Genomic DNA, 26,378 nt, shown 5'->3' with positions numbered 1-26,378 from the left:
CCTGTCCAAGGGTGTCTCAAGAGTTCCCAGCACCACAGTTTGAAAGAACCAATTCTTCAGTGCTCAGCCTTCGTTATGATCCAACTCTCACATCTCACATAAAGTGATGTCTCTGCTTTTTAATACACTGTCTAGGTTTGTCATAGCTTTCCTACTAAGGAGCAAGTGTCCTTTAATTTCATGGCTGCAGTCATTGTCCACAGTGTTTGGAGCTCAAGAAAATAAAATCTATCACTCTTTCCACATTTTCCCCATTTATTTGCCATGAAGTGATGGGACCAGATGTTATGATCTTGGTTTTATGAATGCTGAGTACCTTTGTTTTTTCAATTTTAATTTTTTTAATTGAAGGATAATTGGTTTACAAAATTGTGTTGACTTCTGCCAAACATCAACATGAATCAGCCATATGTATGCATATACCTATACATATGTAAATTATGGGACTAGATGCCATGATATTGGTTTTCTGAATTCTAAGTGTTTTTTTCCCCCATTTTTTAAATTTTATTTTTATTTTTTTTTTAAATTTTATTTTATTTTTAAACTTTACATAATTGTATTAGTTTTGCCAAATATCAAAATGAATCCACCACAGGTATACATGTGTTCCCCATCCTGAACCCTCCTCCCTCCTCCCTCCCCATACCATCCCTCTGGGTCGTCCCAGTGCACTAGCCCCAAGCATCCAGTATCGTGCATCGAACCTGGACTGGCAACTCGTTTCATACATGATATTTTACATGTTTCAATGCCATTCTCCCAAATCTCCCCACCCTCTCCCTCTCCCACAGAGTCCATAAGACTGTTCTATACATCAGTGTCTCTTTTGCTGTCTCATACACAGGGTTATTGTTACCATCTTTGAATCAGTTCTAATGAGGTGGATGAAACTGGAGCCTATTATACAGAGTGAAGTAAGCCAGAAAGAAAAACACCGATACAGTATACTAACACATATATATGAATTCTAAGTTTTAAGCCAGTCTTTTCACTCTCCTGTTTCACCTTTATCAAGAGGCTCTTTAGTTCCTCTTTGCTTTCTGCCCTTAGTGTGCATATGCCCTCTGCATATATGAGGCTGTTGATATTTTTCCCAGTAATCTTGATTCCAGCTTGTGATTCATCCAACCCAGCATTTCACATGATGTACTCTGCATATAAGTTAAGTAAGCCGAGTGACAACATGCAGCTTTGATGTACTTCTTTCCCAATTTTGAACTAGTCCATTGTTCCAGGTCTGGTTCTAACTGTTGCTTCTTGACCTGCACACAGATTTGTCAGGAGGCAGGTAAGCTGGTCTTGTATTTCTATCTCTTTAAGAATTTTCCACAGCTTGTTGTGATCCACACAGTCAAAGGCTTTGTGTTAAATAAGAATTCCTATAAATTAGTTCAGAACAAATTGGATTTCACAAGTTAGTAACATAAATGATTTGATAAATCCACAGATAGTATATCCTTATTTCCCATCTTCATACAATGTTACCTTTTTTTGGTATTTATACCCTTTAAAAAAATAACAGCCAAATATTTAACTAGTATTTACATTTAAATTGCTGATGGTAGCTTCCTTTTTAGAAGAAACAACTTCTTTATAATTTTCCTCGAGAGCTGGTGGAAATGTTAACAGAACTAGATAACAAAAATCTAGAAAAGCACACACAATATAACTATTTAATTTGGTAGCAAATGGCTGTTCTCTGAAGAATAATAAGGGTGGACAAGATCCTTTAAAATGAAGCATGTTATTTTAAATTTTCGACGGTTTATATACATTTTAAAATATTCTTTTTAAAGAGCTTGGTACACATTTGTATCCACTGATAGCAATGCAATAAATAGTCTCTGATGATTTGAAACAAAACAAATGCCATTAGGGGAAAAAAAGAGCTATATTTTAATTTTATCTAATGTATTTTCTCAGTTTAGTACCATTTTCCTCCCAATACAATATTCTCTTCTTTCTGTATTTGTTCCTGGGAGCCAGACAGCATTGGTTAACACAGGAGTTAAGTTAGAGCAATTGCTTACATTTTAAAAAGGCAACTTTTTGCTTCCCTCTTAATGTGCTAATAGTTATGTCTAAAAATATACAATTCTTAGAAAGATAACATTTCTAAGTTTTTAAATTATCTATTAACTTTGGAAACTAATCACATGAAACTACAAAATTAGTAAATGTCTTAAAATTTGTATATAAAACATAAATTACCTCTAATTTCAAATTCTCATTTATTAGTATACCATTCAGTCTTTAAAAAAAAAAAAAAAAACACTGCTCCAAAGAGTCTAATGCCATTCTTTAAAAAAGGAAAGTGTTCCTTTTACCTTTACACCCAGCCCATGCCCCATTTTCAAAACACATGATTTAATCATTTTGATCATGGACATTTCTAAGATGAGATTTTATATTTCACTTCCATATCTTCTAATTATCAGAAAACCCATGTTCTTTATTGATGGAATTTGCTCCTGCTGATGTTCGTGTATCCCATCCAGTAGGCCTCATCCTCATCTTTGCCTCTGGAGGCATTCCCTCTTGTTCGTTATTTTCATCCTCATTTAAGCTGCTGCTACCAAAATAGTTTTTGGAGTAAGTGGGCTTAATTAAACCAAGTTCAATGGATAGGGTTTTCTTTGTCATCTGACTACCTACTAAGTTGGTAGACTGCCAACTACCTCCAAGTTTGGTAAACTCAAACTTGGAAATCTTAGTAGGCTTTGGTGGGAGGTCTTCAGCTTCTTCTGCTTATTGTTTCTCAGCCCTATGGCTGGTATTTCCCCCTCCATTAGTGGAAGAAACAGTCTTAGCTTTCCCAGATTTTCCTGCTTCTTCTTTAGATCCTCTGGTGGCCCCAGTTCACTGCTCTGCCACCTTCCTGTCCTCCATTTTCCCTGCATAGCCTCCAAATTTTTAATGTTTTAGTAAACATTTTTGGGCTTTCCTGGTGGTGCTAGTGATAAAGAACCTGCCTGCCAATGCTGCAGAAGATGTAAGAGAGAAGAGTTTGATCTCTGGTCAAGAAGATCCCCTGGAGGAGACCATGGTAATCTACTCCAGTATTTTTGCCTGAAGAATCCCATGGACAGAGGAGCCTGGCAGGCTATAGTCCATAGAGTCACAAAGAGGTGGACACGACTGAAGTGACTTAGCACACTCACATACAATAAACATTTTAAGAAACTAAATGATCCTGTCTCTAAGATGATCTTTGATACTTCAATGAGCAAAAGCATCTTCCTCTTTCATTTTACCCATTCTTCTCTGAATATCCATTGTATGTCATATATAGAGAATGATGTAGTGGTTATGAGACCAAGGTATCAAGCCAGACTACCGAATTTTTATCTTACCTCCAACACTTAATGAGTTCTAATCCACACAGTTAATAATAATGGTAGCTAATGTTAACTTAAAACATTTCATTTAATTCTTACAACTATAAGATGAGTACTCACTCATTATTCCCAGCTAGCTTTACATGGGAATGGGGCTTCCTCCTGATGTCTCAGCAGGTAAAGAATCCACCTGCAATGCAGGAGACACAGGATATTCAAGTTTGACCCCTGGGTTGGGAAGATCCCCTGGAGGAGAAAATGGTGATTTTCCAGTATTCTTGCCTGGAAAATCCCAAGGACAGAGTAGCTTGGAGGCTATAGTCCATGGGGCTGCAAAGAGTATGACAGGGCTGAGCATGAGCGTACGCATGCACGCACGCACACATACACACACATACATAGGATTCGAATTTCCATCTGCAAATGAGGCCCTAAACAGCTAAGTAAATGGCCTGAAATCACTCAACTAAGGATTTGACTCAGATTTATTGGAATTCAAATGTATTCCCTTGGCCATCATTTTGTATGAATAAAGGAGAAGCTAATCTCTTATGGATTTCCCTGGTGGCTCCATGGTAAAACAAACAAACAACCACACCTGCCAATGCAGGATACATGGGTTTGATCCCTGGGTTGGGAAGATCCCCTGGAGGAGGAAATGACAACCCATCCCAGTATTCTTGCCTTGGGAAATTCTGTAAACAGAGGAGCGTGGGGGGCTACAATCCATGGTGTTGCAAAGAGTTGGACATGACTTAGTGGACTGAGCACGCATGCATATCTCTTATAAATCCACCTGAATGACAAGATGATATATATGTTGTACCAAGTACATGGAGAGAGTGGTAGTTGTGTACAATAATCAAATTTGTTTTTTACAGAAACAGAGCTTTCTACATTTGTTTTTTAAACACAAATCAACTCTGAAAGTAGAGTGTTAAATATTGAAATTAAGCATTTAGTAACAAGGATCGAATATGCCCTTGAAGAAAAACACATTTTCCTTAACTGTGACTTTTCTGAAACTCTCAGGAGTATTTTATAAAACATGCCCTAAATATCAGGACACCTGTTATTTAATCTCCTGGAGGTAAATTACTGACTACAAAATATCACTCTATAGAACCTGGCCTATTAACAAGTTTCTTACTGAAACATTCTTTCAGTTGTTTAATTACTATGGCAAGATTAGCAACTGCAACCCCTCTAGTTCTAATATTTTTCCCTTACTTCAAGCTCTGTATGACGTTCTAGGAGTGATGTTCCATGAGACTAGTCAACAGATAGTCGCTGAATGTCAGAGACAAGTTCTCCCAAGGATGTTTATGCAAGGAGCATCAGGAGATGGGAAATTTCCACGCCCTCCCCAACCACTGCTTTATAATTCTTCTGTGAAAATTCTTGTTTCTGGCCAGCGTTTCTCTCCTCCCTCTTTCTCTTCCCCTTTTCGGAAGAGAGGAGATTCTCATAGTTTTTCCCCCAACCAAGTTGTCTCTAAACTAAACACCTGCAGTGCTTTGTACATTCTATGTCCGAAAATACAAAAATAAGGACATACAACTTCTCTCTATATGTGTCCCCACATTTATGATTTGTCTTTTCTATTCTGTACATCTTGGTAATCATAAATCTGTAGGTTTCTAAAGATCCAAAAATCAGTTAGCACATAAAAAGAAAACAGACTCCAGATATATTGATTTTTTATCACAAAGATAGACTCAAATTCTAAGTTAAAGCCACAGAGCTGGTTCTTGCAGAAAGAAAGGGGGATGGAAATGAAAGTAGGATTCCTGGACCTCTGACTGGGGAGGCCAGTGCTGGGGGTGGGTAATTTGAAGGGTGACCAGAGAAAGGAGTGATTAGAGAATAACCTCCTTTCTTCTTCCTCATCACACTTCCAAACTACTGAAAATTAGAAACAGGTAGACAGTGTTGTGTTTGTGGGCACTATTTGGTCCCCTGAGTTACTAGTAGCCTGATCATTGCCCTGAATTCTCTGAAATCTGTCCTACTTAAAGGACAAACATAGGTAAATAACTGTGGCATATGTGTGAATTTTTTTTCATTCCATGTCAAGTTTAGGTTCAGGGCACCATCTGGTACATTCAACAGTAACCACACCAGGTGAACAAGACTTATTTGATCTCCATTTACTTTTAATTGCACTATTTAAAAAAAATTTGGATTCCTAGAGTTTGGGCTTGTGCTTGGTGCTTCAGTCCCAAATATGAGAGAGTTGGTTGCTGGTTCAAAAGACAGAGAAGTCCCGTTCTGAGCTTTAAAGACCATCTCCTGAGAGAACAAAGGCCAACCCCACAAGACCAGCAAGAAGGTTTTCTATGACATACTCCCTAAGATCTTGTCCAGGTCCAGTAATTCAGATTTAATAATATCACTGACCTAATTCATAAAGGCATTTCTTTATTATTCCTTGCTTATAACAGGTTTTCCATAAAGTTTGCTATTTTGAGTTGACTTTATCAAATTGCAATCATCAAGTAGATAATTGCTTCTAGGCTTAAGCAGAATGATTCTAAAGTTTAACAAGAAACATAAATTTCAAAATTTATTATTCAAAATTCAAAATTCAAAAATAGCATTTCAAAATTAGAAATGCTAATATTCATAGAGGCCAAGAGACCATTTAGTCCAAGACATACATACAAAATGAAGGTCTCAGAGCTACTGAATCTGTCTCTTAAATCTGCATTTTAACCATTTTTTATTGAAAATAATCTACTCTAACACATTTGAAAACTGCAGCTATAGCACCGTTTCCCTGTATTTTCAAAACTATTTCAATCTTACTTGCAATAAGCTTTTCCCTTGAGGTAGAAAATGCATTTTAATACAATAATAAGCAGCTGGGTGCCTGGTCTACTTATTAATAAATAAGTTCAATAAATCTTTGTCTGCACTTCCTAATTTATCAAGTTGTTTATTTTGCTAGCAGTATAGAACAGTGAGAGTAAAGAAAGAATATGGCAAACTTGTCATTTACATAGACAAAACTTATAGCTCTTCTAAAATCTCTCTCATATGGTGGCATTAGAACATGTTCTAAAATGTAGAAAATAATTAAGTGGTAATAATAAAGTTTTTAAATAGTTAGAGCAATTTTGCAAATAATTTGCCCTAAATGTGAAAGTATAGCAAATATTTATTAATGAAAAATGGGAAAGTCAGTGGTGAAATACCAGATGATAAGTGCTATAGTTTAGCCAGCTATTTCACTTCTGGAATCCTGCAAAACTCAAATAAAATTCTACTGCATTTATAAACAATATGCTTTACTAACATGCTTCCAGTAATGAGTATTTCTAATACACTAATATGATCATTGAGAGAAACCTTAAATTAGAAGGAACTGTGTTGACTGTAAATTTATCATTATTACCACCTCCCTTTGCTTGGGTAGAACATCTATGCTATGACTTGTTAAGTGGAGAAGTCTTTGAAAATAAATGTTTATAAATTAATTAATAGAACAATTACAGTAAACAATTCCCTAGAAACTCTTACAGGACCAGCACAGTCATTCTTGAGAAACTGCTAAGAAAATTAATTTTATGTGTTTGCCAAGATGTAATGAAATAAACAAATTACATAATAGTACAAAATAATCCATAATAATAAAATCTTATTACAAAATATTTGCCTCATCAATTTCTGCCTTGACATAACAACTTGTTTCTTATAATTATTAAAACTACAAAAGTACATTACACAAAATTAGATTATCTGTATTGATTTTTGTCAATAAATTCAATATTGTAAACCTAATGCTTCCTCAGAAAGAATTTTATATTGATAATTAACAAATTTAGAAAGAGAAACTATAAAGGAACTGATCCAAACAGATGCAATTTTTTAAGAAAATTAACAGTGGACAATCATTAAGGTTTACTACAATTTATTATTAGAAAACTTCAATGATTCAAAAGTTTTGTGTTGAAAAAAATCACTTCCTATAGAAGGAATTTCTCCCCCATTCCACACACTGCTGTCAAGAAAAAGTGGAAAGAGAAAATAAGAGCTAAAATTTATTGTTATGCAATCTTCCTGCTAACACTTCATAATAATGAGAAAATTAGTTCTGTAAGAGCTTTGTTCCATGGAGTTATCCACTGGTAGCACACAAGTCTGCTGTCAGTGAATGAATGGGTATTAAACTTCTCAGGCATATGGTGTTTGTTAACTGACATTCTAAAGATATTTCCTTTTCCCATATTTGTTTACTTATTGTTTTATTATATTCACAATGGACTTGTGTATTCCTTTTATTCAGTTTGTGTACTGTAGTATTGTCATTGTTTTTTTCATGTTCTAATTATACTGTATTTGGCCTATGTAAACTATTTCAAGATGGCATCTTTCTAATATGTCTTCACTATATTTTGAATCTGTTCTTAATTTCTATTAAATACCACAAGATATTTCAAGTTCACCTCATTCTTATGAAGTTCAGATATTTCTCCAAGGAGACTTTATTTCATTTGTTAAAAGGTTGTATTTGGAGACTAAGATCTAGGAACTAATTGTGCTTCTTACTCATTTCTAAAGTGAAAACTATCTACACTTGCTCTACCACACACTCTCCAACCACTACAGCATCCTCCAAATTGTTTCACTGCTAGCTTTCTATCTTTCATTCTATACCAATACAAGTGTTCTTATAACAGTCTGAGGAGTCTTTTTTTTTTTTTTTAAACTCCACAATATTGTACTAGCTTTGCCAAACATCGAAATGAATCCACCACAGGCACACCCACACTCCCCATCCTGAACCTCCCTCCCTCCCCTCTCCCCATACCCTCCTTCTGGGTCGTCCCAGTGCACCAGCCCCAAGCATCCAGTATCATGCATCGAGCCTGGACTGGCGACTCGTTTCATACATGATATTATACATGTTTCACTGCTATTCTCCCAAATCTCCCCACCCTCTCCCTCTCCCACAGAGTCCATAAGACTGATCTATACATCAGTGTCTCTTTTGCTGTCTCGTATACAGGGTTATTGTTACCATCTTTCTAAATTCCATATATATGTGTTAGTATACTGTATTGGTGTTTTTCTTTCTGGCTTACTTCACTCTGTATAATAGGCTCCAGTTTCATCTATCTCATTAGAACTTATTCAAATGTATTCTTTTTAATGGCTGAGGAATACTCCATTGTGTATATGCACCACTGCTTTCTTATCCATTCATCTGCTGATGGGTATCTAGGTTGCTTCCATGTCCTGGCTATTATAAACAGTGCTGCGATGAACATTGGGGTACACGTGTCTCTTTCCCTTCTGGTTTCCTCAGTGTGTATGCCCAGCAGTGCGATTGCTGGATCATAAGGCAGTTCTATTTCCAGTTTTTTAAGGAATCTCCACACTGTTCTCCATAGTGGCTGTAGTAGTTTGCATTCCCACCAACAGTGTAAGAGAGTTCTCTTTTCTCCACACCCTCTCCAGCATTTATTGCTTGTAGACTTATGGATCACAGCCATTCTGACTGGCGTGAAATGGTACCTCATAGTGGTTTTGATTTGCATTTCTCTGATAATGAGTGATGTTGAGTATCTTTTCATGTGTTTGTTAGCCATCTGTATGTCTTCTTTGGAGAAATGTCTATTTAGTTCTTTGGCCCATTTTTTGATTGGGTCATTTATTTTTCTGGAGTTGAGCTGTAGGAGTTGCTTGTATATTTTTGAGATTAGTTGTTTGTCTGTTGCTTCATTTGCTATTATTTTCTCCCATTCTGAAGGCTGCCTTTTCACCTTGCTAATAGTAAGTATATTGTATCATTTAATTCATCATCTTACACTCTCTAATGTTTTTATTTTTCATTTTAAACTACCCACAGAGATACACACAGAGAGACACACACATACCCTGATGTTTCTCATGAATTTAGACACAAAATGAAGTGAAAGTCTCTCAGTCATGTCTGACTCTTTGCAATCCCATAGACTATATAGTCCATGGAATTCTCCAGGCCAGAATACTGGTGTGGGTAGCCTTTCCCTTCTCCAGGAGATCTTCCTAACACAGGGACTGAACTCAGGTCTCCTATATTGCAGGTGGATTCTTTACCAGCTGAGCCACCAGGGAAATCCAAGAATACTGGAGTGGGAAACCTATCCCTTCTCCAGCAGATCTTCCTGACCCAAGAATTGAGCTGGGGTCTCCTGTATTGCAGGCAGATTCTTTACCATTTGAGCTATCAGGGAAGCCCAAAAGTACTTAAGAAAATATCAGTATATTTAATTCATTAATATAGAAGAGGAGTTGCATACCATGATCAAGTAGGATTGATTTCATGTATAGAAAGTTAATTAAATATTCCAAAACTAATCAATGTACTTCAGCAAATCAGCAGATTAAAAAAGAAAGACCATATCATCATATCAATAGATGTAGGAAAATAGCTCAATAAAATACAAAATTCATTCATAATAGTTTTCAGGAAATGAGAAATGATAAAGGACTCCCTCAGCTTGATAAAGACCATCTGAAAAAAGAAAAAAAAAACTACTCTTAACATAAAAAACTGTGAGTAAGCGTTTTCTCTGTAAGACAGAATTCGGCAAGGACTTCTATCACTATTCTTACTCAACATAGTACTGGCTATACTAGCCACTACATCAAGGCAAGAAAAAAATAAAAGGCATCAGATAAGAAAGGGAAAAATAAGATTATCTCTTCTCACAGATGAAATAATTGCCTATGTAGAAAATCAAAAGTAATCTATTTAAAATTTCATAGAATTAATGTGAGCTCAGCTAAGTGACAGATACAAGATCAATACACAAAACTCGAGTGCATTTCTGTATTAACAATGAAAATGTGGACTGAATTCAAATCACTGTAATATATACTGAAGGATGTAAAAGAAGCTTTGAACAAGCAAAAATATTTTTTAATGTAAATACAGTATTAGAAAGAAGGCTGTCGTTTACTTGCTAAGTCATGTCTGACTCTTTTGTGACACCATGGATTGTAGCCCTTCAGGCTCCTTCTGTCTATGGGATTTCCAGGCAAGAATACTACAGTGAGTTGCCATTTCCTTCTTAAGGATATCTTCCCAACCCAGGGATCAAACCCATGTCTCTTTTATTGGCAGGTGGGTTCTTTACCACTGAGTCACCAAGAAAGGCCAGAAAGATTATATAAATTTATCTGAAAATGCAATTCCAATCAAAATGTCAACATTTTGCATAAAAGTGTATATGCACGAAAACAGCCAAGGCAATTTTCAAATTATCATGTGATAAATTACAATAATGCAAATAAAATATCTGAATAATGTTAAATAAATAAATATTTAAATAAAACTATGAAACAAGCTAGAGAGTTTAGTATAAAATTGAGCTTCAATTTAGTGTAGAAAAAATGAATATCTCAGGAAGTGTTGAGAAAATTGATTATCCATTCATAAACATAAACTTGAAATTGACTGAGAATTCTGTATGTGTATATTTTGCACATGCTTACCACTAGTGGTATTTATGCATGTGCAAAAGGAGGTACATAGATGGAAAATCATACCATGATTATTTATAATAATGAAAACTCAGAAACAAATTATCCATCAAAGCTAGAATCATGAAACAAATTATGGCATTTCCAAATATGAAATGCTATTTAATAGATAAAAGAATACTGCACTGACATGAAAAATCTCAGAGGCATACTGTTGGGAGTACAAAGCAAGTTATAGAAAATATTCAATGTTGTTGTTGTTAAGTTGTTCAGTATTGTACAACTCTTTGTGACCCCATATGCTGGAGCATGCAAGGCTTTCCTGTCCTTCACCATCTCCTAGAGTTTGCTCAAACTCATTTTATTGAAAATATTCAATAAAAATAGCTAATTTTCTCTTTCTTTAAAAGAGCCAAATACCACATATTGCTATATTTAAAAAAAAAAAAGAATAAATTTCTGGAAGATTACAGAGCCTCTGTCTCTTGATTCCCCAGCTAACTGTGACTTCTCAGAGTCCTTCCATATAAGATTCTCCTTCTTAAACATATTTCAGAACAACCTAGAAAATGTCAGTTCTTCAACATCTGAATCACTCCTTCTGAGGGAGTTCCTTTGAAAGATATCAGGGTAGACATTCAATCATCAGGATCCACTTCAATGATTAAAAAAAAAAATTTAAAAAGACAGTTAGGAACATAGTTTCTACAATGTTAGCAACTCTTTTGAATACTGTATTGATATCTTCTCCCTTGTAGGAAGAAAATTAAATCATAAATGTTGCCTAACATATTTAAGAGAAAAATATAGAAAGAAAGAGTGAGAAAAAGATAGAGCTACAACCTCAGGTCAAGATGAGCAGCAAGTCATTCTGAGCATTGAATTAAGATTCTGACTGCATTAATCATATCTGTTAACCTGCTAGACCGAGGACAAGCTAGTAAAGTATGAATACTGATCGTTAGATATTGTTCTTTTATTTACCAGATTGGATAGATAAATATTCACCTTTTTTTCAGATCCTAAACTCGGGAGAGAATAGCAGTTATTCTTATTTTATCTTGTTTTTTGTTGACTGTAATTTCTAGCTTTATTGTTTACTAAATAACATTTTATTGCTTACTAAATAACACTTGTCTGCAAAACTCAAACCACATCAGGAGTGAAAGAGTGACAGGTATTGCTATGCCCATTTTCAAAAGAGAAAATGTGGAAGCTATTTTAAGTCATGTGGTTGAGGAGGAAAAGTGGTGTCATCATTACCAGTTGTTTTACTGCAGAATAACTATTTTCCTTTCAACTGGCAGAGTAAGTAATATTCTTCTCCCTTCTATACTGTCTAGAGAAGCATCGACCAAGCTCTCTGTCTTCCCCCTGAAGTGGATGAGCACAAGATGTAAGCCAGGCCAATGTGACATTGTTGTTGGATTTTGCATCTTGAATAGAGATATTAAGAGAGCAAAACAAAATTATCATATTCATTCCAGATGCATGCCACTGTTGAGACTGTTGACTAGATTTCACCACCCTGGGGATCATACTGGCCCTTGACTTCTGTGATTCTGAACCCTCTTCTTTAGTGTTTCCTTCACATCTGTGAGTCCCCTCATCCCCACCAATCTCTCTTATCCCCTTTAATTAACAGAATCATTATCTCTTGCTTGCCACCAATAAAGAATCACAGTATACAGTTGGCCATGTGCAGAATTAGACAGGGCTTGAGTTTGGAGGAAACATCATGCCCACATCACACCCCCTCCCCATCCCTGCATAGCTTGTTCCATCCTTCAGTTCAGTTCAGTTCAGTTGCTCAGTCGTGTCCGACTTTTTGCAACCCCATGAATTGCAGCATGCCAGGTCGCCCTGTCCATCACCATCTCCCGGAGTTCACTCAAACTCACGTCAATCGAGTCGGTGATGACATCCAGCCATCTCATCCTCTGTCGTCCCCTTCTCCTCCTGCCCCGAATCCCTCCCAGCATCAGTCTTTTCCAATGAGTCAACTCTTCGCATGAGGTGGCCAAAGTACTGGAGTTTCAGCTTTAGCATCATTCCTTCCAAAGAACACCCAGGGCTGATCTCCTTTAGAATAGACTGGTTGGATCTCCTTGCAGTCCAAGGGACTTAGTCACATGTATTTGCAGTTTCTTCCCACCTTCCATAATGCACACATATACTCAAAGAAGACTTCAATTTCCTACCAAATCTCCTCCATCAAAATCTGCTTTCTGGAAGAAACCTGAACTTTTTTGCACACATATGTAGAAGAGTATTTTGTTTTTTCTTTTATCCAATAAGTTTTATTCAAATCCTCCTACATACATATTATTGTGCTAAGAAAGATAATAGTGTAAATAAGAAAGATTTGCCCCTTGTCTTGTAGCTGATAAATCCATCAAACACTGTAAAGGATATCTAATTACTGGATTCAGAGATCTGGAGGGGAGACAAAGTATCTTCATTCCAACTCTGAAGTCAGATGAAATTTGAAATCGGTAGCTGCTTACTAGTGTTTCCTATTTAGAAAATAAAGCCACATCTAGTTTAACAGTGAATAGAATATCACCAGCAGTATACTGATTTTCCACATAAAGTCAGACAATGGGTTCACTGTCTTCCCCTCACCCTTCATATTTGTATTACCTGTTGACACAGTTAGTGTCTCATTGTAGAATCTTCTACAGTGCTCAGGCTAACACTAAGTCTAGCTGATTACATTTAGAACAACCCTTGACTGAGGGAACTGTTCTCAAACTCTACCTAAAAAAGTAAATAATTAAAAATAAAGAAAATATAATTTACATTATTACTGAACTTATTTTAATAACTAAAAAATATTGGAAATTTTAAATCATCCAAAACGAGGTAAACAAGAGCACCTGTAATTCTAAAACAGAGACTGCCACTATTGACAGTTTAACCTATATATTTTTATTATCTATACTCATACATATATGAGTAATGCACCTTCTTCATATATATTTGCTTCTGAAAAACAGGGATTTTTTTAAAGCACTCTTTTAAACTATGAGTGGATGATATATTTGAAACAGAACAGAATTAAACTTGTTAAGTGTAATCACAATCATGACCCATTTTTATAGTTAGTCATGCCAGATACTGGTTTAGTATATTGAGTACCTGATCTCATTTAATCCTTCCAACAAACTAATGATGTTGGTACTACTGTTATCATCAATTTTACCGATTAAGAAATAGGATTTAACCAGGCAACAGCTCAAGATCCTACGGAAGTAAATTGAATATGAAATATGGATAAAGGGAGATACCCAGAGGAAACTTTTTGAGCCATGCTGGCCCCCATCAAGAGAGAGTAACGAAGACCAAAGAGGTTATGTCTGGAAGATTTGGAATCTTTCTTTCCAGATTCTCTTGGTGAGGGTACAAACAAAGCATTGCGACTCCCATTCAAAGTGTGTGCTCTGTTGCTATCGTGAGTGTATATTACTCTATCTACCCAATTTAAAAGCTCCTCAAAGGTGCCACAACCAGACATTGGGAGGAAATGGTTTGCTTCCCCTTATAATTTAACTTCTAGCATGAACTACAGGTTGCCCATGCCCCACTAACTCCTTCTCTGGTGGCTCAGCAGTAAAAATCCACCTGCAATGCAGTAGACACTGGAGACACAAGTTTAATCCCTGGGTTGGGAAGACCCCTGGAAGAGGGCATGGCAAGCCACTCCAATATTCTCTCCTGGAGAAACCCATGGACAGAGGAGCCTGGTGGGCTACAGTCCATAGGGTTGCAAAGAGTTGGGCACAACTGAAGAGACTGAGCATGCATGCAGACGTGATCCACTAAACCAGAGAGGGGATGGTGAAATCAAGGCAGCCCTGAAAAGCTGGAAGTCAGCACCTGTGACAGGGATCTTTTCTACAGTTGGGCTTCTGCCCAATTTTGTTCTTCCATGGATAGAATCAGCATACAAAGCTCCCATGTTCCCTTGGCAGAAGTCCCCACAAGGCAGATATGAAAGCAAAACACCATCTACACAAAGACAAAAGCTCTGGAGCAGGAGAGAACCATGTTCCTGACGTTTCTGCAAAGTGGATGCAAGTTCAGGATAGGTGCTGGACAGGTGCTTGTGGTCCTCTCAGGGCAGTACTGACCTCAGAACATGATAGGGCAGATTCTCCCTTTTGACTGTGTATCTTTGTAGTTTACCCTGAAGAAAGGGTGCTGCAAGGCAAAAGGGCCTCCAACAGGCGTACACGCTCCTCAGAGCCAACCCCATAGAGACTTCAGCTCTTGTCAGCTGGACCTGACTCCATCTGCCTCTACAAATTCCTGCCACTCTGAAAGCTGTGAGGGAAACCACTCAACATACTAAAACAATAAAATAAATAAAAATAATAAAATGCTTAGTTCCAGGGAAGAGTCTCAAGATGACAAGCTGATTGCTTACCTCCTAATCACCACTGTCCAGTATCAAAATTAATAGAGAATAATTTCTTGGGGTTTCTCCAATGGCTCAGTGGGTAAAGAACCCACCTGCAGGAGACACAGGAGATGCAGGTTCGGTCTATGAGTCAGGAAGATCCCCTGGAGGAGGAAATGGCAACCCATTCCAGTATTCTTGTCTGGGAAATCCCATGAACAGAGGCCCCTGGCAGGCTACAGTCCGTGGGGTTTCAGAGAGGTGGACATGGCCAAGCAGCAGAGCTAGCACTTCTCTTAGCCTCAAAAGGAAAATATAAAATACTTTATAATCATACAGGATTGGGATCAATTATTGAGTCCTTAGCATCTTTTCTGAAATGACAAAGCCTTTACTGAGACACCCCTCAGCTACACACAAAGGCCTCCAGAGAGACTCCCAGCACCCCAGCTTCAGTTATCAAACCCCCATTCCCACCCTCTACAGTAGGCTTGAGAAGAAGCCTCAACATTAAATGAAAAAAGAGTTCAAAGTATGACTATAACACAAGCAAGAACATTTTGTTTACTGACAAGAATCTCAACTTCTTTTCAAGTGACTAGAATTTAATGGACCATAGGAAGAAATGGCTCAACAGAGAGAACTGTAAAAGTCTCTAGGAGATAAAAATAAATTTCTTTGTTAAGTATATTCCAAGTATATCCCTTGATGTGTCATCCTTGTCCAAAGATGCGGTTATAAATGCACTAAAGGAGTATTGGCTATTTTTATCACCTTTCCCCCATGTTAGTACCACACACATGGGAAGGGCTCATTTGTTCACTTGTTCAGACATTTACTGAGGAGTTCCTTTGTGCCAGATTGTACCACCCCAGAGGATACAGAGTTGACAATAATAGACTGTCCACAAAAGACACAGAAGTTTAATAGATTAGACGACAAGAAAAAATGAGAATAACTTAAGTATGAAGTCCGTCACAGAGTGGTATCACAAATTACCACTGGGCCTAAAGGAACATTGGGGGAACCTCAGAGTGAAAGAATCAATACAGTTGGCCAAGAAATAGTTTTTTCAACTTTATATTATTAAACTTCATACTGTTAAACTTACAAAATTGTTGCTACTTTATGGAGTTATCTGAATTCAAAGGAAGCAACTATTTTGGATAATATTCACAGTGAAGGTAGGAAAAATCCCATGAACAAATATGAATCACTTCCAGCTCTTAGAAGTCAAGTGCAATTCTGGAAGGCAGCTGTTGGCTTCTAAGTGGGAAGCAATATTACTACTGGAGGTTTTCTATGGTGCATCATTTCAGGAACGCCTGGGCAGCACTTTTCATGTGTCCTAAAGTATCTCCTCTAACTACTTCACTGTTGTCTAAAACTATATTGAACAATTTATTCCTTCATTCATCCTAAATTTCTCTCCCATTAATATGAAAATATTTTTGGAAAACAAATAGATCATTACTCTAACATAGAGTCTTTTTTTTTTTTTTCTATTTATCAAGAAAAAGCTTTAAAAGAAAAAAGAGGGAAAATTAGTTCCGTATACCAAGGCAACTAAAAGGACACCATTGAGTCTGATAGGAAACAGAAGATCCAGAACATGGGCTAAACACAAATTCTCTGGTTTCATTATTTTCAGTTCAGTTCAGTTCAGTTCAGTTGCTCAGTCATGTCCGACTCTTTGCGACCCCATGAATCGCAGCATGCCAGGCCTACATGTCCATCACCATCTCCCAGAGTTCACTCAGACTCACGTCCATCGAGTTGGTGATGCCATCCAGCCATCTCATCCTCTGTAGTCCCCTTCTCCTCCTGCCCACAACCCCTCCCAGCAGCAGAGTCTTTTCCAATGAGTCAACCCTTCGCATGAGGTGGCCAAAGTACTGGAGTTTCAGCTTTAGCATCATTCCCTCCAAAGAAATCCCAGGGCTGATCTCCTTCAGAATGGACTGGTTGGATCTCCTTGCAGTCCAAGGGACTCTCAAGAGTCTTCTCCAACACCACAGTTCAAAAGCACTTGGGGCTAGTGCACTGGGACGATCCAGAGGGATGGTATGGGGAGGGAGGAGGGAGGAGGGCTCAGGATGGGGAACACATGTATACCTGTGGCAGATTCATTTTGATATTTGGCAAAACTAATACAATTATGTAAAGTTTAAAAATAAAATAAAATTAAAAAAAAAAAAGCATCAATTCTTCGGTGCTCAGCCTTCTTCACAGTCCAACTCTCACACCTATACATGACCACAGGAAAAACCATAGCCTTGACTAGACGGACCTTTGTTGGCAAAGTAATTTACCCTGTTCTAATTTATTTCTTAAACTCCTTTGAACTTTCAACACTAACTATATGCCTTTCTTTCCTCCACATTTCTGAATTCCCAAGCCTCCCTTCAAAAAACAATAAAAAATTCTATTTAAGATTTATGAAACTCCTTTAACCATCTCAGTTTTTCTGTTGAGATCAATCACTGAGAGGTCAAAACAAAATGGTTCACAGACACAAAAGGTCAAAATAAACGCAATGTACATTGGCTGCCTCTGCTCAGAAGTACACCCTAGGCACTGTACCTTTTATAGTAGTGAGCACTTGGGGCTCAAATAAGACACTTTATGTGCAACACATGTACATCACCAGTACGCCTTGGAAGCAATTCTATCTAGTCCTATAAATCCCTGGGCTTTGTTAAGGAGCCAAAAATTCTTTTTTTACATCATAAAATTCTCTAGTGCTAGGGAATTTGCAGCAATCCTCTTAGACTCATATCCAAAACATCCTTTACAGACAAACAATGCACAAACACATTCACCTACTCAAAATACATTTCCTTGGTGCCAGGAAAGCTACTTATCAGTGGAGATGGAAGCATAATCCCAACCTTTGGGAATCTCAAAACATTCTCATTTAAAAGGGGTGGAGGGGACATTTATGTTTTCTTATAGGGCACCATTGACTTACTAGAAAGGAAACTATTCACCTGGTCAGATAATCTGTACTTTCAAAAATGTGAAATATGCCTTGCCAAAATTTCAACAGAAAAATTATCAAAAGTATATTTTCCATTAAATGGGCTTCTATATAAAATTCCTCTAGTAGCACAAGTGTCTTTGAATTATAAAATGGGCTCTTAAGTGATGGTTTCCATTCTCCAAACTACAGAGTAAGTTGTATCTTCAAATCAGGTCCTGGCATCCAAGGCCAGACCAGACAGTTACACATTGTAAACCTGAACAAGAGTTGATCAGAAAACTTTGTTTTACACTATCCAAATTATCCAAGCTAAAAGACTGAATTTCCTCATTTCACATCCTAAGGAGAATTGTTTTAAAATTCTAAAAAAATTTTTTAGCTGTGTGGTAAAGAAATTGTTGAGTAATCTTTGTTAATTAAACCAAACTAGGTTGGTGAGGGCAATGGCAACTCACTCAAGTACTCTTGCCTGGAGGGTCCCATGGACGGAGGGGCCTGGTGGGCTGCAGTCCATGGGATCGCTAAAGAGTCGGATACGACTCAGCGACTTCACTTTCACTCTTCACTTTCATGCATTGGAGAAGGAAATGGCAACCCACTCCAGTGTTCTTGCCTGGAGAATCCCAGGGACTTGGGAGCCTGGTGGGCTGCCGTCTATGGGGTCGCACAGAGTCGGACACGACTGAAGTGACTTAGCAGCAGCAGCAGCAGCAGGTGCATTATAGAAGAAGGCAATGGCACCCCACTCCAGTACTCTTGCCTGGAGGGTCCCATGGACGGAGGAGCCTGGAGGGCTAGAGTCCATGTTGTCGCTAAGAGTCCAACACGACTGAATGACTTCACTTTCACTTTTCACTTTCATGCATTGGAGAAGGAAATGGCAACCCACTTCAGCGTTCTTGCCTGGAGAATCTCAGGGATGGGGGAGCCTGGTGGGCTGCCGTCTTTGGGGTCACACAGAGTCGGACACGACTGAAGCAACATAGCAGCAGCAGCAGGTGCATTACAGCAAATAGAGTTGCTTGTTAAGATGTAGATAAATCAAAAAAGACCTTGGGATTCAGGGTAAGTGCTTTGTAAGTGATTATCTCAGCAAAGGAGAGTAAGTTCTTCTAAGAAAGCAAGAGACTTCCTAACACTGGAGTTTTGGAAAGTACAAACTGTTGACAGTGTAAAATGAATTGGAGATTGGACAAGGAGTCTGAATCAAGGTTATTTCCTTCATGAAAAGTAGATGGAATGGTGTTTAAAAGTGAATAGATGGGGAACACCTGTGGCGGATTCATGTTGATGTATGGCAAAACCAATATAATATTGTAAAGTAATTAACCTCCAATTAAAATAAATAAATTTATATTTTAAAAAATAAAAAAAATAAAATTAAAAGTGAATAGAAAATGAAGGTAGACTATAAGATTCTTTTCAAAGAAACACAATGTATTTGGATTTTTCTACTCTTTGGCAATTTAAACAACTTAAAATTTAAGAACATAACATTAATCCCAGTTGGCTACACTTAGAATATTACTTACCTATAAAACTGAGTTGATAGTAGCACCTACCTCACAAAGTTATTGTGATGATAGAATGACATGAGACATTCTGTATATCAGTAGCAGAATGCCTGCTTCATAACAAGTAACCTATTAGAACCAGTTTTTTCAAGATTACTATAGTATTATTATTATAAGCAATATAAATGAAATTAAATTGTATTTTCATTTTGAATAAAAGAAAAACTTTCTTCCTTCTATATTCACCATGTTCTTTTGACTCTTCCAACGAAAGCTTAAATAAATAGATGTTATCATAAAACATTACTGGATGAAATAGCAATTGAGGCACTGTAAGGATAAGAAACTTACTTTTCACTGTAAATCCTTTAGCATTTTAATTTTAAAATGTATTACCTATTTAAAAATATGTTAAATATAAAACAGAAGCAACAATCTGTGGTCACTTAGGAAATAAAGTACAAAATGATAGATATATGTTTATTAAAACATGAGTATAATACTTATGTTAATATTTATTAAGTACCTATTATATGCTTGTGATTGCTTTAAGCTATTTCATACATGTGTTAATGAATTAAGTGAGTTAAATATCTTTAGTCTCTTGAAGTAAAAGAGTGATAGTATTCCAAGTTATTGATGAACTAGTTACAAAGATGTTTATCTACTTCCCTCAGGTTTACTCCACTTATTAGTAGCTGAACTAAGAAATAAGCCCACACAATGTTGCTATATACATGTACTTACTTGTAAATATATGACTTAACAAAAAAAAAATCAGAAAGCAAGTCTCCATATGATCATTCTTAGCTCTGCCAGCCACAATATAGGGCAGAGTTTCCTGTAGGCAAATACTCCTTGCTTATTCCCATATTTGATAAATCTATATATCCACAGTCCAATGACTGGAGATATCTGAACAACTGTTGATATTCAAGGCATTAAATAAACAACAGGGATAAAGTTATTGGTGGTGGGTGTTTCTTTAAGAATGAAGAATAAAAACTACACAATTAAAATCTCTGTAAACAGTTTGAGACTAGTAAGTCCTCCTCAACATATTTTTCTCTTTCTCCCCAAACTCTTGAGGTTTCTTAAAAATCTGTCTACTTTGCACCTTCCAAATGAATTATTGGATAGATAAATGTGAAGCTAAGCCCAAGCTACTGATCAGTGAAATTGTTTGCAACTGGGTTGAAGAGCTGCAGTGTTGGGAACTCCAAAAAATGGCAATATCACTCAAAGCATGCAATATCCTGCAGTGGAAACAGTACACAGTGGCCTGCCCTTCAATGCCTGGCTCAGGTGAGAAGTCATTTAAGGAGTCTTATGAAACTTCTGAATGGTATTGGGTCCATGGCTTTGCAATTTCACAAGAATTGAGTTTGGAAGGAATGTGGTCTGAATTGGCTTTGCCAAAAGGTTCCATGATAATCCAGTTTATAAAAAACAACCATCCTTTTTTTTTTTTTTTAGTTTTTTTTTACAATTTCTCAGTTTTATACATGAAAGGGAAAGTCACTCAGTTGTGTCCAACTCTTTGTGACCCCACGGACTATACAGTGCATGCAATTCTCTAGGCCAGAATACTGGAGTGGGTAGCCTTTCCCTTCTTCAGAGGATCTTCCCAAACAAGTGATCTAACCCAGGTCTCCCACATTGCAGGAAGATTCTTTACCAGCTGAGCCACAAGGGGAGCCCAAGAATACTGGAGTGGGTAGCCTACCCTTCTCCAGCAAATCTTCTTGACCCAGGAATCGAACTGGGGTCTCCTGCATGGCAGGCAGATTCTTTACCAACTGAGATATAAGAAATATTTGCCATATTTGTGTTAAATTGTCTAACTCTGAGATGACAAATTAAGTCTGTGATCTTTGGCAGAAGTTGGTAAACTTCTACATTAAGGAGTTTATCCCCAGTTAGTTGTAACCTATTGTGCACTGTAGCAATTCTAAGTCCCTAGGAAGACTTTTTGATTCATTTATACATATGGTATTTTCAAATGGAGGGAGCTAAAAACACATTTCAGTGAAAAGGTTCAGGTGATCTGTGAGTTCACTTACTGCAAACCATGATTTTTTCACTTATAAGAAGAACTGAAAGCTACTTATTTGTGACTACTAAGTGAGTAATGAGTCATTACAAAAAGCTTCATGTTGCAAGAGTTACTGAAGAACCTATTTCATTAATCTACTGTTAAATTTTGGCAACATTTAACAATATAACAACATCAGTGTTTGCTTAATGAATGAATAAAGGAGTATACACATCAGTGCATACAAACCTACTAAGAGTCTTGAAGAAGAATGAAAGAGGCCCTCCAAAGAGGATCTTCAATAGGGAACTTTTATTTGGTTGTTCTTTACAGCTTAGAATCTGAGTTCGAAAGAATGTCATGGGCGAGACTGTTGGCCTTTGGTTTTCCCAGTGTGGTTAGTCTAGCTAGTTCCACCAGGCCAGGGCAAATGGAAGGAATTTCTAAGAGGAAGAAAACAGAAAGTCAACTAACCAAACCCAGAGAGAAACTATAGACTCTCTTCCCAATCTGAAAAAAAAAAATAAGAAGAAGAAGAAGAAAGAGAAAGACAAGTTACAAGTGTTTCCAAAGAAAAATTATATAAAAGGGATACTGAATCCAGGAGATTTGGAGTCAGAAGTTTGAAAACTAGAAAGTGAATATACCAGATGTCATATCATCAGTTAATGGAGAGATTTGAAGCTGTAGCCAAAAAACAGGAATCTGATGCTTAAGATTGTGGTCAGGATATAGTCAGAGGTGCATGAAACTGTCTCAAGAAGATTAAGGTTGGCCTCTCCTACCAGAAAGCAGCATTGTGTGGACAGGATTTCTCTCCTGTTGTGTTAAGGCTTTGAGTGATTTAAGAATATTTGGCAGCTGAGGAAAAAAAAAATCACATATCCAGTTTGTACACTCTCGTTTCTTTTAATGGAATATTTTTTCATTTTATTTATCATCATTTAAAAAAATATTTTTAGTATGTAATCCAGTTATTTTCAACCATGACTATATACCAGAATAACCTATGCAGTTTTATAAAAACACAAATAACAACAGTCACCTGGAAAGTACGATTTAGTTAGTTTCTAGGTTAGGCTGCTGTTTGTGTCTTAGTTCCAGTCTTGACTCAAGAGTTAATCAAGTTTGAGAACTGTTCACTTAAACTACATAAGGCTCAAGACCACTCTCTGGTGCCTACACTCAAGTCACATTTCAGAAAACTTGTTGTCTCTGGAGGCTGTAATTGCAGTTGGCATTTTTTTCTTACTACCTGTCTGCCTTTTATAAATGTTCCCCAGCAAACATAGATGAATTTCATAATAAAATAAAATAAATGTTATTTTTTTAAAAGAATGCATGAGTTTGAAATATTTTTTCTTACTCTGCAAGAGAATTCCGGAAAAACATGTACTTCTGCTTCATTGACTATGCTGAAGCCTTTCAGTGTGTGGATCACAAAGAATCGTGGAAAATTCTTAAAGAGATGGAAATACCAGACCAGCTTACCTACCTCCTGAGAAATCTGTATGCAGGTCAAGAAGCAACAGTTAGAACTGGACATGGAACAACAAACTGATTCCAAATTGAGAAAGAAGTACTTCAAGGCTATATATTGTTTCCATGCTTATTTAACTCATATGCAGAGTACATCATGTGAAATGCCGGGCTGGATGAAGCACAAGCTGGAATCAAGATTGCCAGGAAAAATATTAATAACTCCAGTTATGCAGATGACACCACCCTTATGGCAGAAAGTGAAGAGGAACTAAAGAGCCTCTTGATGAGGGTGAAAGAGAGTGAAAAAGCTGGCTTAAAGCTCAACATTCAAAAAATAAAGATCATGGCATCCAGTCCCATCATTTCATGGCAAATAGATGGGGAAACAATGGAGAGAGGGACAGACTTTATTTTCTCGGGCTCCAAAATCACGGCAGATGGTGACTGCAACCATGAAATTAAAAGACACTTGCTCCTTTGAAGAAAAGCTATGAGAAATCTAGACAGCATATTAAAAAGCAGAGAGATTAGTTTGCCAAGAAAGATTGGTATAGTCAAAGCTATGGTTTTTCCAGTAGTCATATATGGATATGAGAGTTGGCCCATAAAGAAGGCTGCGCACTGAGGAATTGATGCTTTTGAACTGTGATGTTGGAGAAGACTCTTGAGAGTCCCTTGGACTGCAAGGAGATCCAACCAGTCAATCCTAAAGGAAATCAGTCCTGAATATTCATTGGAAGGACTGATGCTGAAGCTGAAGTTCCGATACTTTGGTCACCTGATGTGAAGAGCTGATTCATTAGGAAAACAACCCTGATGCTGGGAAAGATTGAAAGCAGGAGGATAAGGGGATGACAGAGGATGAGATGGTTGGATAGCATCACTGACTCAATGGACATGAGTTTGAGGAAGCTCCAGGAGATGGTGATGGACAGGGAAGCCTGGAATGCTGCAGTCCGTGGATTCGCAAATAGTCAAAAGGACTGAGTGACTGAACAACAACTTTAGTTTGATTCTAAACCAGAGAAATTAACCATATTCCTAACTGCACATGGGTGTTGCTATTTTATTTAAGGACTGATGACAGTTCTGAGTCTTTTTTTTTTTTTTTAATGAATGCTTATTTACAGCATTTCTTAAAATATTTAAACAGATCAATCAGAGATAACTCTCTTTTAAAAAAAAAAATAGAAAAATGTCCCTGTTAATTACTTATCTTTCCCCATGTCAAAAATCACTAGTGGATTAACCCTGTAGTATTTATTAGCTATAGAAGTCTACTGCTGAAATGAAATGTATCTCCTTGATAGGCTACAGACAGACTTTACTATGGTCTGTTTACAGTCATTTGATGTTGAGTCACTTTGTCTCTGATATGAGAGACGTTTATAAAATCTGTTATGTCTATTGAATGTTCTAACTGAGATATGCATGTCTGGATATTTAAATTCTTTCAGGGTCAGAATCAAGCAAAAAGATCTTCAGGAAGCCAATATGACCTACAGGCTGCCGCCTTTGAAAGAAAAAATCGAAAACACATGCAGTCTCCACTGCAGTGTTAATATTGGCTCCGTGGACATCTGAGGGCAGTTCAGAAATGAAGCCTCCTAAGAGTGACAGTATGAGTCCTGCCACTGTGAGTTCACAGTGAGACAACAGCAGCTCATAATTACCTGTGTTAGGGGGACCCAGTACTCCCTGGATCCTGTGGGAACTCCTGCTGGAGTACAGTGCAGTAAGCTCTGTGCAGCAGCTCCCCAGGTCTGCTAACAGGTCGCCCATTTAGGTCAGACTGACTCAGGATTCCTGGGATGGTTCCCTTTTCAGTCTCTTTGATTTCCTGTTCATCTCAAACGGGTTCATTTGGCTGGCTCTGTGTTTGTCTCATTTTAAAAATAGTTGCCACAGGGGAATATTTTTGTGTTTGGGAGTGAATTGTTAAGAGGAGCAGGTGCAGATAGAGAGCACCACGCTGGGAAGACAAGCATTCCTACCTCGATCTATTCATTACACACAGTGCAACTGCAGTGAGGGCTAGGGATGCAATGCTAATGAGGGAAAGAACATACTTCTCAGTTCATAAATTTGATGCTAAGGAAACCAAACAGAAAGCAAAGACATGATAATAAAAAGAACTGCTCTAAGGTTGTACAGATCTAATTGCAATATTAGTTTCAAACAGAGATAAATTTTTGCAATGGCAAGCCACTTCAGTACTCTTGCCTAGAAAATCCCATGGATGGAGAGGCCTGGTAGGCTGCAGTCCATGGGGTCGCTAGGAGTCAGACACAACTGAACGACTTCACTTTCACTTTTCGCTTTCACACAATGGAGAAGGCAATGGCAACCCACTCCACTGTTCTTGCCTGGAGAAACCCAGGGACTGCAGAGCCTGGTGGGCTGCCGTCTATGGGGTCGCACAGAGTCGGACACGACTGAAGCGACTTAGCAGCAGCAGCAGCAGATGACTATTATACAATTTTGTAACTGCCACACACACACACACACACACACACACACACACAATATATATATATAGTGTGTGTGTGTGTCTGGGTGTATGTAAAATCTGTACTTAACTATACTTTAGGCTCCTTAAAGTGTAGAACTTTATACACTTACTATTCTTTTGCATGTACTAGTACTCAATAAATTAGAGAAGGAAATTAATGTTTGTTGAGTACCTTATGTATGCTACCCATCATGAATTATTATGTTTAATTTATTTCTGGTAGAACTCTTTTTGCACATATTATATTTTGTGCTTTTCAGATGAGCAAACATACCCAGAATATTTTAGTGACAAGCCCAAGGTCTCAGAGTTACTAACTGGCAGGATCTGCATTCAAATGCATGCTCTCTCAGCTCTACCACCTTGTGAGGAGTCCCACAGTGTTATCTCCTTCCTTTTCTTTCTACTTTTAAGAATTCATGTGATTACAGTAGATCCACCGAACTAGTACAGAATAATCTCTATCTTAAATTCAATCAGTTATTAACCATAATTACATCACTAGTTCCTTTTATGACCAGGCAGTCTATTGGTGATGGGTTAGGGAGTGTAATCATCTTCAGGATCACAATTCTTCCTACAACACCACCTCAGAGAGATATAAATCCCATTGATCATAGCCAACATATTTATCAA

At 37.4% G+C, this 26,378-nt stretch overlaps 1 pseudogene; it reads right to left on the bottom strand.

Moving 5' to 3' along the window:
- Positions 1–2,370: 2,370 nt before the first annotated feature.
- On the bottom strand, positions 2,371–25,012 carry LOC139179905 (PEST proteolytic signal-containing nuclear protein-like; annotated as a pseudogene).
- Between the last annotated feature and the right edge of the window lie 1,366 nt (positions 25,013–26,378).

This window comes from Bos indicus, chromosome 26 (genome assembly GCF_029378745.1).
Source record: "Bos indicus isolate NIAB-ARS_2022 breed Sahiwal x Tharparkar chromosome 26, NIAB-ARS_B.indTharparkar_mat_pri_1.0, whole genome shotgun sequence".
In the NCBI taxonomy this organism is placed as follows: Eukaryota; Metazoa; Chordata; class Mammalia; order Artiodactyla; family Bovidae; genus Bos; species Bos indicus.
This window is presented reverse-complemented; position numbering and strand designations above follow the sequence as displayed.